Raw genomic sequence first — 19864 nt, 5'->3', positions numbered from 1 at the left:
TAGAAGGAGGTGTTCAGGCCCAGTAGGCTCAGCTTTCCAATCATTTTCCGAGGGATGATTGTGCTGAATGCTGAACTGAAGTCTATGAACAGCATCGGAATGTACATGTCTTTTTTGTCCAGGTGGGTTAGGGCCAGTTGGAGGGTGGTGGCAATGGCGTCATCTGTTGAGCGGTTGGGATGGTATGCAAACTGCAAGGGATAATTGATAGTGGGAGCTTATCCCCACTAACTGCCCTCCCCATCAGCTATGTCAACCTTAAGGAACCAACTGCGGCATAGTACATTATAAACATTAAGTTAACATAACCTCAGACTAACATACATTATACATAACCCAAATATGAGGGACCATAATCTCAAGGTGATTGGAAGAAAGTGTATGGGATAGGTCAGAGGTGGTCTTTTTAAACAGTGGTTAGTATGTGGAATGTCCTGTCATGGATGGTGGTGGAGGCAGATGCATTAGGTGCATTAAAGAGACTTGGATAGGCACATGGATGATAGAAGAATGTAGGGAAGCATTAGATTGATGTTAGAATTGGATTAAAGGATAGCACAATGTTGTGGGCTGAAGCTTATGTATTTATTTTTTTGCCCTAGGTGGGACCTGTACAGAACTTTGCAGTTGAACTGGAAGGGGACTAATATCATAATAGGAAGGTTTGTTAATGCCGCATGGTGGGGTTTAAACTAGAACTGCAGGGGGATCAGTTAGCCAGAAGTTAGAGGTTGTGGAGGCAGATGTTGGTAAGGACTCAGACAAAGTTAGGAATCAAAAGGTTGAGCATGGTGTGACTAGAGTCTTCAGATGCATGTTTCCATAAGAGTATCATAGGAAAAGGTGAATAATATTGCTGAAGATGAGGTAGCTGATTTACAAACAGAGGCGATATGTCTTGAGGAGAGGCTGTTGATCCAGCAAAATAGCAGTCAACAGGATGAGTTACAAAGTGAAAGTCAGAGAAAATTCAGAAGGGTGAATACAGGACTGAAGGTGTTGTATTTGAATGAGCACAGTATATGGAATAAGATAGATAAACTTGCAGTACAGTTGCAGATTAGATTGTATGATGTAAGCATCATTGAATCATGGCTGAAAGGAGATTATAGTTGGGAGCTTAATGTTCAAGGATTCACATTGTATCAAAAGGACAGGCAGGAAGGCAGAGGCGGCGGCATTGCTCTGATGCTGAAAAATGAAATCAAATCACTAGAAAGAGGTTCATCAGGTCAGAAGGTGTTGAACCATTGTGGACAGAGCCAAGGAACTGCAAGGGTATAAAGACCCTGATGGAAGTTGTATAAAAACCATCAAACTGTAGTAAGGAAGTAGCCTGCAAATTACAACAGGAGATAGAAAATATATACCAAAAGAGCAATGTTACTATAGTCCTGGGGGACTTCAATATGCAGGTAGTTTGGGAAAATCAGGTTATGCATTGTCCAGAGTACTTCTGAGATGGCTTTTTAGAGCAGCTCATGGTTGAGTCTGGCAGGGAATTGGCTATTCTGGGTTGGTGGCTGTGCAATGAACTGGAATTGATTAGAGATTGTAAGGTAAAAACTCTTTGGGGAAAGTATATATATATGAAAGTATATATCATATAGAAGGAGAATCTAAAGTCAAAGGTATCAGAATTACAGTGGAGTGAAGGGAATTACAGAGTCATGAGAGAGGAGTTGGCCAGAACTAAATGGAAAACTACACTGGCAGAGATGATGGCACAACAACAATGGCTGGAATGTCAGGATATCTACTGTGCATCCCAGAGAGGAAGAAATGTTCTAAAAGCAAGATGACATGACTGTGGCTAATAAGTCAATCCACCCACTTCTTCTATGCAAGAAACTGCAAAGGATGGGTGTAGACAAATCCACTATCTCCTGGATTACTGCATACCTGACAGAAAGAACCCAGTTTGTACATCAGGGTAGCTCTGCGTCTGTGATGGTGGTGAGCGGCAGTGGAGCGCCACAAGGAACTGTCCTGTCTCTGTTTCTGTTCACAATGTACAGCTCAGACTTCCCATACAAATCTGAGTCTTGTCACTTGCAGAACTTCTCTGATGACTCTGCGGTGGCTCGGGGTAACAGAGATGGGCAGGAGTTGGAGTACAGAGGACTGGAGGAGAAGTTTGTGGAGTGGTGCGGGAGCAATAACCTGCTCCAGAATGTGGCCAAAGCCAGGGAGATGTTTGATTTTATGAGGAAGAGGACTGTGACTAGTCCTGTATACATTCTGGGAGAAGTTGCAGTGGTGGAGGAATACAAATACTTGAGTGTTCACCTCAACAGACTTAACTGGAAAACCACCACCAAGGCTGTTTACAAGAAGGGGATGAGCAGACTCTATTTTCTAAGGAAGCTGAGATCCTTCAACATGCGCAGCAGGATGTTGAAGATCTTTTACCAGTCTGTTGTAGCGAGTGCAGTCGTCTTTGTAGCTTTATGTTGGGGGAGAAGCATTGGTGCTGGTGATGCAAAAAGACTAAATAAACTCATCGAGAAGGCTGGATATGTCCTTGGCTACAACCTGGACTCTTTTGAGCTAGTGATGGAGAGGTCACTAAACAAACTGTTATCCATTATGGACAATCAGGCACATCCTCTCCATGAGCAACTGAATAAGCAGAGGAGCACCATTTCTAACAGACTCATTTGTCTCCATGACACAAGGAACATTACAGAAAATCTTCCCTACCAAGTGCACTAAGCATATACAATAGTTCATCTGTGTGACAGGAGAACACACAGTATAGTACAATAGTCTGTTTTATTATACATATTGCACATTGGTAAATTATTGTTATGTATATTATTGGTCTGTACTTTATTATTAGTTAATAGCATTATTAATGTTATTATTAAATGTTGCTGCTGTAACAAAGTGATTTCCCACTTGGGATCAAAAAAGTACTTATTATTATAAAAGCCAAAGAGAGGGCATATAATAAGAAATTAGTGGGAAGTTAGATTGTAAAGCTTTTAAAAACCATCAGAAGCCAAATAAGTCATGAGAAAGGTAAAGATGGAATATGAAAGTTAGCCAATGATATTAGTGAGGGTACCAGAAGTTTCTTCAGATACATAAAGTGTGAAAGAGGTGAGACTGGATATCTGACCACAGGAAAGCAAAGCTGCAGAGGTTGTAATGGGGAAAACAAAATGGTGGGCGAACTGTGTGAGTATTTTGCATCATTCTTCACTGTGGAAGACACTAGCAGCATGGTGGAAGTTGCAGGTGTCAGGGGTTGTGAAGAATGTGAAGTTACCATAACTAGGAAGAAGCTTCCTGGGAAATTAAAAGGTCTGAAGGTAGATTAGTCAGCTGGACCAGATGGTGTACACACCAGTATCCTGAAAGATGGCTGAAGAGATTGAGGAGGCATAGATAATGATCTTTCAAGAATCACTAGGTTCTGGAAGACTGGAGAATTGCGAATGTCACTCCACTCTTCAAGAACAGAGAAGCAGAAGAAAGGAAACTACAGGCCTGTTAGTCCCACCTCAGTGGTTGGGAAGATGTTGGAGTTGATTATTAAGGATGAGGTCTCAAAGTACTTGGAGCCACATGATAAAATAGGCTATAATTAGCATGGTTTCCTCAAGGGAAAATTTTGCCTGATAAGTCCATTGGAATTCTTTGAAGAAATAACAGGCAGGATAGATAAAGGAAAATCGGTTGGTGTTATGCACTTGGATTTTCAGAAGGCCTTTGACAAGGTGTCACGCATGAGACTGCTTAACAAGTTACAAGCCCATGGTTTTACAGGAAAGATTCCAGCATGGATGAAGCAATGGCTGATTGGCAGGAGGTAAAGAGTGGGGGGAAAAGGGGAACCTTTTCTGGTTGGCTGTCAGTGACTAGTGGTGTTCCACAAGGCTGTGTTTGGATCAATTCTTTTTGTTACATGTTAATGATTCAGATGATGGAATTGATGACTTTGTTGTAAAGTTTGCAGGCAATATGAAGATAGGTGGAGGGGCAAGTACGTTTGAAGTAGAGAGTCTACAGAGGACTTAACAGATTAGGAGAATGGGGGAGAAAATGGCAGATGGAATACAGCGTCAAGAAGTGTGTGGGCGTGCACATTGGTAGGAGAAATGAAAGGGTTGACTATATTTTAAATGTAGAGAAAATACAAAAAACTGGGGCGCAAAGGGATTTGGAGTTCTTGTGCAAGATTCCCTAAAGGTTGAGTCTGATGAGGAAGGCAGATGAAACTTTAGCATTCATTTCAAGAGGACCAGAATACAATAGACAATAGGTGCAGAAGTAGACCATTCGGCCCTTCGAGCCTGCATCGCCATTTTGAGATCATGGCTGATCAATTGCTATCAATACCCGGTTCCTGCCTTGTCCCCATATCCCTTGATTCCCCTATCCATAAAATACCTATCTAGCTCCTTCTTGAAAGCATCCAGAGAATTGAAATGAATTGAAATGAAACCTTCCGAGGCAGTGCATTCCAGACCCCCACAACTCTCTGGGAGAAGAAGTTTTTCCTTAACTCTGTCCTAAATGACCTACCCCTTATTCTCAAACCATGCCCTCTGGTACTGGACTCTCCCAGCATCTGGAACATATTTCCTGACTCTATCTTGTTCAAACCCTTAATAATCTTATGTTTCAATCAGATCCCCTCTCAATCTCCTTAATTCCAACGTGTACAAGCCCAGTCTCTCTAACCTTTCTGCGTAAGACAGTCCAGACATCCCAGGAATTAACCTCGTGAATCTACGCTGCACTTCCTCTACAGCCAGGATGTCCTTCCTTAACCCTGGAGACCAAAACTGTACACAATACTCCAGGTATGGTCTCACCAGGGCTCTGTACAAATGCAAGAGGATTTCCTTGCTCTTGTCCTCAATTCCCTTTGTAATAAAGGCCAACATTCCATTAGCCTTCTTCACTGCCTGCTGCACTTGCTCATTCACCTTCAGTGACTGATGAACAAGGACTCCAAGATCTCTTTGTACAAAAGCAAGGATGGAATGTTGAGACTTTATAAAGCACTAGTGAATCCTCACTTGGAGTATTGTGAGCAGTTTTGGGTCCCTTAGAAAGGATGTGCTGAAACCGGACGGGGTTCAAAGGAGGTTCACAAAATTGATTCCAGGATTGAATGGCTTGTCATATGAAGAGCATTTGATGGCTCTGGGACTGTATTCACTAGAATTCAGAAGATTGAGGGATACCTTCCTAGAAACCTTTGGAATGGTGAAAGGCCTTGATTAGAGTGTATGTGGAGAGGATGTTTCCTACGGTGTGACAGTCTAAGACCAGAGGACACGACCTCAGAATAGAGGGGCATCCTTATAGAACAGAGGAATTTCTTTAGCCGGGGGGGGGGGGGGGGTGATGAATTTGTGGAATTATTTGCCACAGGCAGCTGTGGAGGCCAATCTTTATGTAGATTTAAGACGGGGGTTGATGAATTCTTGATTTGTGAGGGCATGAAGGGATACCGGAAGAAAGCGGGAGATTGGGGTTGAGAGAAAAATTAGATCAGCCACAATGAAATGGCAGAGCAGACTTGATGGGCCAAATGGCCACATTCTGCTCCTATATCTTATGGTTTTATTGAGATAGTGTGGAATAGTTTTTTCCAGCCACCAGCAACCCCAATTACATTCTAGCCTAAACAGGAACAATTTACAATGACCTAATAATCTTTCAACTGGTACGTCTTTGGACCGTGGGAGGAAACCGGACGGAGCACCTCGAGGAAACCCACGCAGTCACAGTGATAATGTACAAACTCCTTTCAGATAGCGGATGGCATTGAACCTGGGTCACTGATACTGTAAAGTATTGTGCTAACTACTGCGTTACCATGTTGCCTTTATGTCTTTGCTTATGACTGCCGCTAAGCAACTTATTTCACATCTTATTATTCAGTGATGGTAAGCCTCATTCTACTGCTGTCATTGATATCATTAACCTTATCTAATCTGCTTAAAATGCATTTACTATAGAGAACACTTACCAGGTGTAATCTCTCAAATGTCTAATACTGAAGCATAGCCTCCCTCATTTCAGTTCTCTTCAAAACAAAAAATACCATCCTATTACTTTTCTGCATTATTATGGGAGTAGACAGTTTGAATGGTTTTGCCATGAAATAGATGGACTGAAGGGCCTGTTGGTGTGCTGTATTCCTCTCTGATTCTATGATGCTATACTTTGATTATATATAGTCCACACAATTTTGTGCCAAATAACAAATCTGCACAATTTTCCCTATTTGTCAAATTGTTGCCTTATCACTTAACATTTTTTCATTTCTCTTTTGCTCATTCAAAACTGCGCCACAACAGTGCCAAGCCCACCTGTGGAAGGAGAAGTGTTGGGCATGGAACTAGTAACCCCATCCCGTTTTTAAAAACCCAGTGCTACAAAAATGCCAATGGAAGCTCCAAAGACCTCAGCCCTGGGAGAGAAAGGACCTTTGTTTAGAAGATGTAAGAAGATGAGCTGCACCCGGGCATGATTTGAAAGACTGGCCCAGGACAAATGTCTGGCAAGTTGCTATCGGCAGCCTATGCCCCAGTAATAGGAAGATGACACTGCTGGTAAGACCTAGATATATAGATAGATATTCCCCATTATTAATGGCTTTTGACCAGTTATCATCTTGAACTGTTTCAGCAGGCTTGCTCCGGATCAGTACCCTCTTATTTTCCAGATTGGCATTAGAATTGGAATTAGTTTATTTTTTATTTTAATTTTATTTGGAGATGGTGTGGAACAAGCCATTCTGGCCCTTTGAGCCACACCTCCCAGCAATTCCCCGATTTCATCCTAGCTTATTCTCAGGACAATTTATAATGACCAATTAACCTATTTAACTAGTACACCTTTGGACTGTGGGAGGAAAACCAAGTACCCAGAGGAAACCTATACATTCCATGGGAATCGTACAGATTCTGGAATTCTAGAGAGAACTTCGGAATTGAACTCCCAACTCCAATGGTCTGTGCTGTAATAGCATCGTGCTAACTGCCATGGCACTTAGTGTCACATGTACTGAGGTACAGTTAAAGGCTTGGCTTGCATGCTATTTATACAGATCAAATTACACAGTACATTGAGGTAGAACAAGTTAAAGCAATAGCAGAATACTGAATAAAGTGCAACAGTTATGGTGAAAGTGCCGTGCAGGTAGACAATAAGGTACAAGATCATAAGGTGGATTGTGAGGTCAACAGTCATATTACCACATTATAATATTATAATATAATACCATATTATAATATTACCATATTATGGAACCATTCAATAGTCTTCACAACAGCAGGATACAAGCTACTTTTGAGACTAGTGATCCCTGCTTTCAGACTCCTGTATCTTCTGGCTCGTGGGAGAGGGGAGAAGAGGGAATGCCCAGAGTGAGTGGGTATGATCTTATGCTGCCTGCTTTACAGAGTCAGTGAGAAGTGTAGATAGTCCATGGAGGGGAGTCTGGTTTCTATGATGTACTAGGTTCTCCAAATTGGTTGTAACAATACTACAGATGAATGGTCTCAACCCAACACATTACTGTACATTTCCCTCTACAGATGCAGCTCAACCTGCTGAGTTCCCCTGAAACATAATCAGAATCCGGTTTAATATCAGTGGCATATGTAAAATTTTCTGTTATGCAGTAGCAATACACATGATATGAAACTTTAAATTACAATAAGAAATATATATTAAACAATAAAATTAAATGAGTATTGCAGAAAAAAAAAGTTCATGGGTCTATTGTCCATTCAGAATTCTGATGGTGGAGGGGAAGAATCTGTTCCCAAAATGCTGAAGTGTCTCTTTATGCTTATTTTTCTCCTCTTTGATTGTAGCAATGAAAAGAGGACATGTCCTGAGTGGAGGGGGTCCTTCACGATGAATGCTGCCTTCTTGAGGCATCACCTTTTGGAGATGCCCTCGATGCTGGGGAGTCTGGTGCCCATGACGGAGCTGGCTGAGTTTACAACATTCTGCATCTTTTTCTGATCCTGTGTAGTGGTCCCTCCATACCAGATGCTGATGTAACCAGTCAGAATGCTCTCCGTGTGTAATGTTGAAGCAGGTTCATGGGTTTGGTGTGTGAGACAGACAACACTCACTGAATAAGTATATTAAGTTTGTTTACAAACTGTAGAAAAAATATGACCAAACTTTCAAATTCACCAAATTACACAAGCTTCAGAACTAAACATTTAACGAACAGATACTTTAAGAGCTCACCCAGAGTTTCCAATGGTTTTGTGCAGTGGGCCTTGGACAAAGGGGAGAGAGAGCAAGCTTCCTACATGTGCTATTTTATACCCCACCCTCCCAAGGCACCCAGAAAAGAAATTGGGTATCATGACAGGAAAGCCAACCACTGGAAAAAGAGCATTGCAGACTTTAAATGAACCAATCACAATCAACACGACAGAAGCTGCTTTCGACCAACATAAGTCTCACCCACCACAGAACATCACAGTAAATCTGTAGAAACTTGAGAGTGTGTTTGGTGTAATAACAATCTAGTAGCTTTAGTGCCTTCGATAAAGGTAATTTTTTATTTCAGATTTACTTAAATTTCCTAGGAGGTTTAGAGTATAAGTTTCCTTATCACACATCACTGGATAATTAATCTGATAAAGTCTAATACTTGTACTATTGCATCCGAAATGAAATTTAAGCCCAAAAAAGAAGTGGTTGACCTGGAAAGAGTCGAGAAAGATTTACGAGGATGTTGCCAGGACTAGAGTCTGTTTTAACAGGTGAAGGCTGTCCTGGCAAGGTTTTTATCCCCTGGATTATAGCAGAATAAAGAGATACCTAATCGATCTGTTTAAAATTCTGAGAGGCATAAATAAGATGGAAGATAATAATCCCTTCCCCAGGGTGGTGGAGTCTAAAACTAGGAGGCATTTATTTTATTTAGAGATTATTAGAAATTTAGAGATACAGCGTGGAACAGGTCCTGCTATCCTGCCATACCGCTCAGCAATTCACTGATTTTTAACCCTAGCCTAACCACAGGACATTTTACAATTACCAATTCACCTACTAACTGGTACGTCTTTGGACTGGGAGAAAACACACAGACTTGCTTACAGAGGACGCTGTAATTAAACTCCAAACCCTGGTGCCCCGAGCTGTAATAGCATCACACAAATTGCTACAGTAACACGGCAATTGTTTGGTGAGAGGGGAATGGTTTAATAAGCTAACAGACAACTTATTTACACAGAAGATATTGTGGAATGAGCTGCCAGAAGAAGTGCCTGGTTTGTGCAATAGTGTCATTTAAAAAGCACTTGGATAGATTCATGGACAGGTGGGGTTTGGAGGAATGTGGGCAAGGTAGAGAAAATAAGGAATAGCTGAGTGAACACCACATTTGGCATGGACTGGATGAGCTGAATGGCCTGATCTATGTCTCTATGAATCACGACACATGAGCAGCTCAGTGGAAAGCACAAGATCAGGGAAATTTAGAAGGAGACTTCCTGAAGGTGCTGAAGCCTTTTTATTACATCCCAATGCTCTGGCTATAATCCTGGCTGTCTCTATTAACCAGCCAGCACAACTGAAGTTCCCACCCACCTCAGCATTCTCTCTTCTCCATGCTGCCATCATGCAAAAGATACAAAAGACAAAGAAAAATCCTCCAGGCTAAAGAACTGCTTCCGTCCTGCTGTTCTGGAGCTACTGAACTGCCTCCTTGTGCAATGTTGGACACATGACCCCATAACCTGCCTTGACCTGGCCTTGCAGTTTATTGTCTGCCTGCGCTACTCCTTTTGTGTAGCTGTAACACTTCATTCTACCTCCTGTTACTGTTTCCCCTTCTACTACCTCAATGTGGTGATGTGATGAAATGATCTGTCTGGGTGGCAATACAAAAGATTTTTTCTACTTAAGTCCATATGACAAATGGACATGTGGCTATGGGCCTCTACTCACTGGAATTCCGAATACTGAGGGGTAATCTTATTGAAACCTATCTATTGTTGAAAGGCCTCAATGAAATGAATGTGGAGAGGATGCTTCCATTGTGGGGGAGTCTAAGAATAGAGGGCACAGCCACAGAATGGACGAGCGTCCTTTCAGAACGGATGAGAAGGAATTTCTTGGCTGAGAGAGTGGAGAATCTGTGGAATTTATTGACACTTACAGGTGTGGAGGCCAAGTCATTGGGTATATTTAAGGCAGGGGCTGATAAGTTGATCAGTCAGGACATGAAGGGATATAGGAAGAAGGTAGGAGATTGGAGCTGAGAGGGAAGATGGGTCAGACATGGTGAAATGATGGAGCAGTCTCAATAGGCCAAATGGCCCAGTTCTGCTGTTATATTTACGGACTTATGGTCAATTTACTGCTTTACATAAATTACCAAAAACTGCACTGACTGAAATAATCATTTATTTTGTCTCTTCCTATTTTCTACAGAGGCCTACTAAGTAAAAATTTGAGTTACAAACAGATTGATTGTAGCATCTGTGCTGTCTTCTGTTTAGGATGACATTTCCAACCCCTTATCAATTATGCTGATTTAATTATCCAGCTGCAATAGTTATATCTAGACTACTGAGAGCAAGCCATGACATTTATTAAATACAAAGTGACCAAAAAATTTAAATTTTAAGTATTTTGTGACTGAGGCATTAAACAGAAAATGAATTAATTGCTTACTGCCAAAACAACCCTTGTACTTTATCCTTGAACAATAAGTATTTGCTGTGGTTTCGTGTTTGTGCACCTTATTTATCATCTGATCTATACTAACCACTTAGGGACCCAGGGTGTAATTGTAAAATCTTCAGATGGGAAATGATTTCAAAATTTAGTGTTGAGTTTAATACATAGAACAAAACAAACTGGAGAAAGAGGCAGATACATAGCAGATGCAGCTTACATCTAGAGCACCATAAAATCATTCTGGTAGAGAAGGAGACTATTCAGGCCATCGAGTCGCTGCCAGCTCATGCACAGAGGAATCAGAATTAGGCTTATTATCACTGATTTATGGTGTGAAATTTGTTGTTTTGTAGCAGCAGTACAGTGTAACATAGAGTATGTTGGTTATGTGTCATTTTCCTCCCACAGTCCAAAGACCATTAGTGGACTAACTGACCATTGTAAATAGTCCTGTGACTAGGCTAAAGTTAAATAGGCAAGTTGCTGAGCAGTGCAGCTCATTGGGCCAGAAGGGCCAGTTTCATGTTGTATCTTGGAATAAACACATACATATATAAAATAGTGAGCTAGTGTTCATGTTCATTCAGAAATATGATGATGCTGGGGAAAAAGCTGTTTCTAAAACATTGAGTATGTGTCTTTAGGCTCCAATACCTCATTCCTGATGGAAGTAATGAGAAGAGAGCACATCCTTGTGTCAGATGATCATACAGCATAGAAACAGGCCAGTTGCCCCAACACATCTAATTTCTTCAGTCATTACCCTGCCCTTTCCCCACGGCAATGAAGATTGTTTTCCTTCAAGAATAGTGACACTCAACAGGGTGAAATGAGACCTACTAGCACTTAGCAAAACCTCAGACAATGTATATCCCAGAACAGATAAAGCAATCTTTTCCCACTAAGAGCAAAATACAATCTTCATAGAATATGTTACCAAGCATTTCAACCATTCAGTTCTGGAACCAACTGGGAAATCTGTAGTTGGTACACTTGAGCAAAATTATAATGACTTAACACTGAAATGGACATTGAACATAGAATATCAAACATTACAGCACAATACAGACCAACTCCTTAACTTCCTCTAAGATCAATCTTCCCCTCACTCCTACATAACCTTCCATTTTCCTTTCATCCATTTGCTAACACAAGTTTCTTAAAGTCCAAATCGTATCTACCTCTACCACCACTCCTGGCAGATCATTCCACACACTTGCTAATCTCTGTGTAAAGGACTTAACTTTGACATCCCCCTGTAACACTCAGTTCAATCAACTCGCGTTCATCTAGGTGAAACTGCCGTCTGCCTGCCAAACTGTATCTCACAATGTACAAACCCACAATGTAAAATATCAGTACACAACATATGGTTAAATGATTACACTTTATAACTTTTTTGGTTAGTGTGGTTCATAGAAGCAAATAACACAAAGGCACCACTCAGTAAGTTTATCAGTTTTGTGCACAAATTATAATTTGTTGCAGCTCACGCCTTCCCGATCAATCCACAATCAACCTCTGGACCTCTTGACAGCATCCGAACTGTCAAATTCCGGTATCTTACGTCTGGGAATCGCTAGCCACTCCCGCACTCGCCCTTTCTCCTCGCTTGCCTCTCCGAAAAGCCTGCAAAATCTCTGTTCCCACCATACAAGAAAGCATAACAGGTCATTCATTGGTTAGTTCCCTGTTATCTGCAATTTGCAGCTACAGAGAAACATTACCTCATCAGTTAACATTACAGAGAGGCCATTTTGTTAGCCTTAACAGATAACGTTACGGTTAATATTACAGAGAACCCTACACCCCCAATACTTTACTCCAATCACTTTTAAATTATGCCTCCTTGTATAAGCCAGTTCCATCCTGGGATAAAGTGTTTTGCTCTTTGCCCTCTCTATGCCTCTTATCATCTTGTCCTCCTCCATCAGGTCACCTCTCATCCTCCTTCATTCCAAAAAGAAATGCTTTGGCTCATTCAAACTTTATTCATAGGACATACCGTCCAGCCTGCACCCTCTCTAAAGGTTCTGCATCCTCCTTACAATGAGGCGACCAGACCCACGTGGTTTAACCAGGGTATTTATAGAGCTGCACCACACTGAGGTTGTACTCTGAAACCTGATGCTTTTTAGCAAAGCATTTGACAATGTCCATCCCAGAACAGAATAAGTAAACTTTACCCAGCAATATATTTTTTCAGGCTCTCCAACCATTCACTTCTGGAACCATCCGACGAAACCCTAATCACTATAGCTTAACACCACCATGACCACTTTACATTGAAGTGCACTTCATTCTTTGTTTTCTCATTGTGTTATGCTGCTTATATGATGCTATGGAGCACCACGGTGGCTTAGCAGTTAGTACGACGCTGCTGCTGTTTGGGTGTCCGATTGTACAGCTCAGTTCTGGCATCCTCCATAAGAAAGGTTGTACATTCATCCCGCGTGCCTGTGGTTTTCCACCAGATGATCTGGTTTCCTCCCACGGTCCAAAAATGTAACAGTTAGTCGGTTAATTAGTCACTGTAAATGGTCCTGTGATTAGGCTAGGGTTAAATAGGTGGATTTCTGGGCTGCATGGCTTGGTGAGCTGTAAAGGCCTGTTGCATCCTGTATCTCTAAACAAGAAATAAACAAACACACCTGTGATGCTGCAAGTACTGTTTTCATTACTCCTGTGCCATATATGCTCTTGTGCAGATTACAGCAAATTTAGCTTTGACATTGACAGTCTATTTCCACTGTCTCTGTAAGAAATAAACAGAGGACTAACAAAGTAGCCCTGAACAGGCTGATAAGTAGCACCATCACATTTGCATTCTGCCTCTTTGAAGTCCATTTAGAGTACAATGAGCTATATTACACCATCACTGACACAGCTCAGCACATCATGGAAACCAACCTCCCCTCCATGGACCTTGTCTATACTTCTTGCTGCTTCAGTAAAGCATTCTACATGATCAAAGACACAACCCATCTTAGACGTTCTCTCTTCATTGGGCAAAAGGTGCAAAAGCCTGTAAGCATGTATCTCCAGGCTCAAGAATGGCTTCTATCCCACTGGTGTAAGGCTATTGAATGGTTTCCTAGTACAATAAGATAGACTCTTGGCCTTACAATCCACATCATTATAAGGCCATAACACATAGGAGCAGAATTAAGCCATTCAGTCCATCGAGTCTGCTCCACCACTCAACTATAGCTGACCTATTTTCCCTCTCAATACCATTCTTCTACCTTCTCCCTAAATCTTTGACACCCTTATAAATTCACTCCTTCATACTGGTGATGAGCTTCTGGACATATGGAAAGGATTTGATCCTACAACAGCCACTTGTTTTGAGTACCCTCATACCCAGAGACTGGCCAGATGACACCAGCTATAGTAAAGAGTCATTCAGCCAATAGCACAGATGCCTTAAGTGTGAACTCCCTAAACTGCTCCCCATATCAGTGAAATTTCAAGGGCATTGGGATATAGAATGAAACTACCAGCTAATTCAACACAATCTCATTTTAGAAATATATTGTTATTCATTCTTTCATTGGATCTAAATCTTGGAATTCCCTCCCCAAGGAGTCCCTGGGAACGCCAGTGCCAAAGGAACTGCAGCAAATAAAGAAGGCATTTCACCAACATATTCACGGGGGAACATTGGAAAACACCCTGGGCACACAGTAATGTGAATGACTGCCTGAAGGGCCTGCAGATTCAAACCACCTTGGGCTTTTTATCTATTTATAATGCATACTTTAATCGGTAAGGATGGTCCCATATATTAGTATTGGTTTATTATTAAACCATATCACCATAAGATATAGGAGCAGAATTAGGTCATTTGGCCTATTGAGTTTGCTCTGCCACTTCATCATGGCTGACTTATTATCTCTCTTATTGTCACAAGTAAAGATTAAAGATTGGCCGTACCTGCTGCATGTACATTGAAACATCAAAAAATACAGTGAAGAGTGGTGCTTTGTGTCAACAGCCAACACAGTCTGAGGATTTGCCAGGAGCAGCCTGCAACCCTAAACCTAATCATAGATCTTTGACATATGGAAGGAAACCCGCATGGTTATGGGAAAACATTCAAACACCTTTCAGACAGTGTTAGGAATTGAACCTTGACTGATTATGACTAGGTGATAAAACACTGTGCTAACTGCAATGGTACCATGCTGCCTGTAACAAGGTACAGTGAAAGGCTTTAGTTTGCATGTTATCCAGACAGATCACCCCATACATAAGTACATTGAGGCAGTAAAAAGAAAAACAGAATGCAGAACGAAGTGTTGTGGTTACAGAGAAAGTGTAGTGCGGGCAGACAAATAAAGTGCAAGGGCCATGTGATGGAGCACGCTCAGTAGACACATACACACGTTCATTTACACACACTCACAAACACCGCCTTGTCATTCTGCTGTTGTTGCTCTGAGTGCACACACTTCAATGGCTTTACGGTGCCTTTCCCGCCGTACACTGCAGAATATTCCATTTCTTTAGCAATGGGATATGTAAATGCATATGTGTTGTTAGTAAACTCTATTAAGTTAGATACTTCTGTTTATTTTTAATATGATTGTAACTACATTGTAGGGTATATCATATTCCAATTTATGTGTGGTCCTAAGTTAACTTTGTGGGTAATTAAAGATGGTACATAAATGGGGCTCATCGCTATCAGTAGGGGAGTGATCGATTTTGCCAGGATTTCACACTGGACAAAATATAGAGCTATTACTGTGTTTTCTGGTAGATACCTTTTTGTAAATATTGGCCATTTTCTTTTCACTTTTTACACTAAGTTTTGTAAGTTTGACTTTTGACGCACATAATAAACTGCCTTGCATAAAAGTGCTAAGCGACTCCAGCCATTTTTCTTTTAGTCATTACCTACATATCTAATAAGCCGCAGTGAGGTAGATAGGGAGATCAGGGATTCATCTTATAGTGGGTTTGATTCACTTGCTTATTGTGTGTACATCGAACATACAGTGAAATGTGTCATTTGTGATAACAACCAATATACCAAATGTCTCGCTGGGGGCAGCTCGCAAGTGTCAGTACACATCTTGGTGCCAACATAGCATCCTCACAATGCTCGGGAAAACAGAACAGAGCGCAGCAAAGCAACAGTACAATAACGGCAACATAAGTTCCTCCCTCCCTCCCTCTCTCTCTCTCTCTCTCTCTCTCTCTCTCTCTCACACACACACACACACACACACACACACACACACACACACACACACACACACACAAACACACACACTTCTTCAATGCCAGGACAGGCTTTGGGCTCTCTGGCCTCCAATGGACTCAAAGACAATGGGCCTAGGACTTCCCCAGTGGACTTCTGACTTGTAAACTCACAACTTCAGCCATCAGCCTTCAGCTTCCAGATTTCCAACTGACCTTCAGGCTTAGAACCTCAGACTAGCTGATGACAGAACCCCTGAACCCCAGGCCTTGAACTCCAAAGTAGAATTGAATTGAATTGATTTTATTTCTTACAGCCTTCACATACATGAGGAGTAAAAACCTTTATGTTACATCTCCATCTGAATATGCAATGTGCAATTTATAGTAATTTGTAATAAATAGTATGTACAGCAAGATATGCAACAGAACAGTCAATACAGCTTAGAAATACAATTTGTGTCAGTGTGAACTAATCAGTCTGACGGTCTGGTGGAAGAAGCTGTTCCAACGCCTATTGGTCCTGACTTTAATGCAGTGGTAACGTTTCCCAGATGGTAACAGTTGGAAGAGAAATTGTCCTTGAAATTGGTTGGACATTACCCAGTGGGAAAGGGGAGAGAGGGATTGACTGGAGTGGGACAGGACCTGGATTATGTTTGCTACTTTCTCAAGGCAGCTGGACATGTAGACAGAGTCAATGGAAGGGAAACAGGTTTGTGTGAAGGGCTGGGCTAAGTTCACAACTCTGTGATTTCTTGTGGTCCTGGGCATACCAAACTGTGACATATCTAGGAAGGGGTTTTCTGTGATGCATCAGGGAAAATTGGTAAGACCCTAAATCAATCATGTTGAAAAACGTGGCCTTCGTGGTTGCCAGCTATTCCTCCACCCATGGAACACAGGACCCGAGCTGGGCGGCTCACATTGTCAGCTTTGGTGAATTCTGGGGGTACCTGAAACAGACATAATCCACAACCACGGACATTGGGTTGGGGTTTCACTTTAAGAGGCAGGCCTGACGTGATGGTGTTTTTACGTAAAGAGTTTTTAGTATGTAGGTTTTGGTGTTCAATAAAATATGTTACAGGTTTCATTGAACAAAATGCCTCACTTTGCTTTACTTGTGAACACCTGTATGTAAAGATTATAGCAATTAGCTTTCTTTGTCACACGTACATCAAAACATGCAGTGAGATGCGTTGTTTGTGTCAAATCAAATCAGCAAGGATTGTGCAAGTGGCACCAAGCTTCCTGCACTGACATAGCATGCCCACAGCTCTATAACAAACACGTGCTTCTGCAAATGCTGGAAATCCAGAAGTCCTGATGAAGGGTCTTGGTCTGAAATGTCAACTGTTTATTCCCCTCCACAGATTCTGCCTGGCCTGCTGTGTTCCTCCAACACATCGTGTGTTGTTTGTTGGTTGATGTGAACTCAGTGCACTGCAGGGCCTATTTTCATGCTCTATCGGTCTATAATTTTCCTCTCTGAGTTTCATCATGACTTCATTTTATTGGAGCTGCCCTCATATCAAACCATACCATATTTTTACAGGCCAATTCTTTTATTTCATCCACTGTACTAGTCTGTCTTAATGCATTATTTTGCAAAGTGTGTGGCACAGTAGTGTAGCAGTTAGCACAATTGCTTTGCAAAGCCACCAGTCATCACTCAGGGTCCAATTCCCATTGTGCCTGTGAGAAGTTTCTATGTTCTCCCCGTGAGGACGTGGGTTTCCTCTGGGTGCTCCGGTTTCCTCTCGGATTCCAAAGAGATACGGTTAGAGCTAAGATTTGTGAGTTATTGGGATGCTATGTTGGTGCCAGAAGCATGGTGACTCTTGCAGGCTGCCCCCAGTACAATCCTCAGACAGGGGGTGCTGGTCATTGACACAAAGCACTGCATTTTTTTGTTTCATTATTTCAATGTACATGTGGTAAATAAAGCTAATCTTTTCTTTATCTTTTGATCCCTTTATACATTTTAAATCTAATTTAACACCATCTGTTGTTGAAACTGAAAGCCTGCTTGAACACATTAGTACAATCTAACTTAAAGACGGCTCTATAAGAATTCAGACATGGAGAGGTAAATCTACAAAGATCCAAAGGGCACAATTAAAAAACTTGAAAGCAAGTTTTTTTTTGACTGAGAAAGGCAAGATCTTTCATTGTGGAAATCATCAACCCTGACCGTTGTACTGACTGAGGAGAGAAGGTTCATTTTTAAGCTCAGAGGTTTATTGATTAATTCCTGGAGACAATTTTACCAGGAGAGAAGTTTATGCAATAAACACATTGTGATCCATGATATTCACTTGCAGCTTGAGAGTTGTGCTTCTCTTGCAGGTTCCTGCTAATGGATATGCTGAGGGAGCCTAAACCTTCGTAATGGACAGGATATTGATTATGCTTTAAGTGAGTTCAGCATCCTCGAAACTTCCAAATGTCAGATAGACAGACAGGTCAAAAAGAAGTTTAGGCTTAATTAGAAGAAACTATACCTGGCCACTTATCACATTTACTTCATACATTTTTTCCTATTAGCTTTGAGTCTCTAAAGTAATCAGATGGAAATAATGTTACCCAGAGTAGTATTAATAAGAGACAACTCGGCCTTAATGGGGGATTTTATTTGTGATTCTGGATACAATTGTCACAGGAAAATGGCCTTTGGCTTCACTTGTCAAAAAGAACATGCACCCTGTCTTCTGCTACAACATTTGATCATTTGAGGTGTTTCTCAGATGTCTGAAATACTTAGTTTCAATAGTTTCAGTCACTCCATTTAATACCAGAGAGTGTATACAACATACAACCTGAAATTCTTGTTCTTCACAGACATTTCACTTTTTACACCTTTCACAATTCTAAGAATTAAATAGCTGCTTTGCAATACACACAAAAAAAGCTGAGAAACTCAGTAGATCAAACTGCATCTGTGGAAATCAATAAACATTTGACATTTCGGGCCAAGACCATTCATCAGGACTGGAAAGGAAGGGGGAAAATGCCAGAATAAGAAGGTGGTGAGAGGGGAAGGAGGACAAGCTAGAAGGTGAGAGGTGAACTCAGGTGGGTGGGGGGAGAGATAAAGTAAGAAGCTGGGGGGTGTTAGGTGAAAAATGTAAAGGGCTGGAAAAGAAGAAATCTGATAGGAGAGTAGAGTTGACCATGGGAGAAAGGAATGAGGAGGGGCACCAGGGGGAGGCGATAGGCAGGTGAGGAGGGGAGGTAAAAGGAGGGCCAGAATGGAGAATTGAAGAAGAGGTAAGAGGAGGGGGGGGGGCTGCTTTCCAAACTTGGTTGCTCTGCTTATAAAATGTGGGAGCAGCATTAGGCCATTCAGCCCATTGAGTCTGCTCCGCCATTACATCATGGCTGATTAATTATCCCTCTCAACCCCAGTCTCCTGGTTTCTCCCATTAACCTTTGACACCCTGACTAATGAAGAACCTATCAATCTCTGCTTTAAATGTATCCAATGGCTTGTTCAAAGCTGTCTGTGACCAGATTCATCACCCTCTGGCTAAAGAAATTCCTCCTCACCTCTGTTCTAAGTGGACTTCCTTCTATTTGAGACTGTGCACTCTGGTCCCAGAATTTCCTACTATAGAAAACATTCATACCCACTCTACCTAGGCCTTTCAATATTCGATAGGTTTTAATAAGCTCCCGCCCCCCCCCCCCCTCCCCTCACTCTTCAGTAAGTACAGACCCAGAGCTACCAAATGCTCCTCATACATTAACTATCTTATTCTCAGGAAGCTCATCTGGAACCTTGCCAATACCAGACTATGTGGGATATGGAGCCGGGAACAGAGCAAGGTCTCACATACACCAATCAGAAAGATACCAAAGAGATTGAGCTGGAACTTCGGTTAACTGGCCATTGTATACGTTGCAAGGAATTTGAATGTTTGATGTTGAGATTTCTAACAGGACTTCAGAAATATTAATGGAACTCAAA

This window comes from Hypanus sabinus, chromosome 15 (assembly GCF_030144855.1).
Source record: "Hypanus sabinus isolate sHypSab1 chromosome 15, sHypSab1.hap1, whole genome shotgun sequence".
In the NCBI taxonomy this organism is placed as follows: Eukaryota; Metazoa; Chordata; class Chondrichthyes; order Myliobatiformes; family Dasyatidae; genus Hypanus; species Hypanus sabinus.
The sequence above is the reverse complement of the archived record's forward strand: the minus strand, read 5'-3'. Positions refer to the sequence as shown.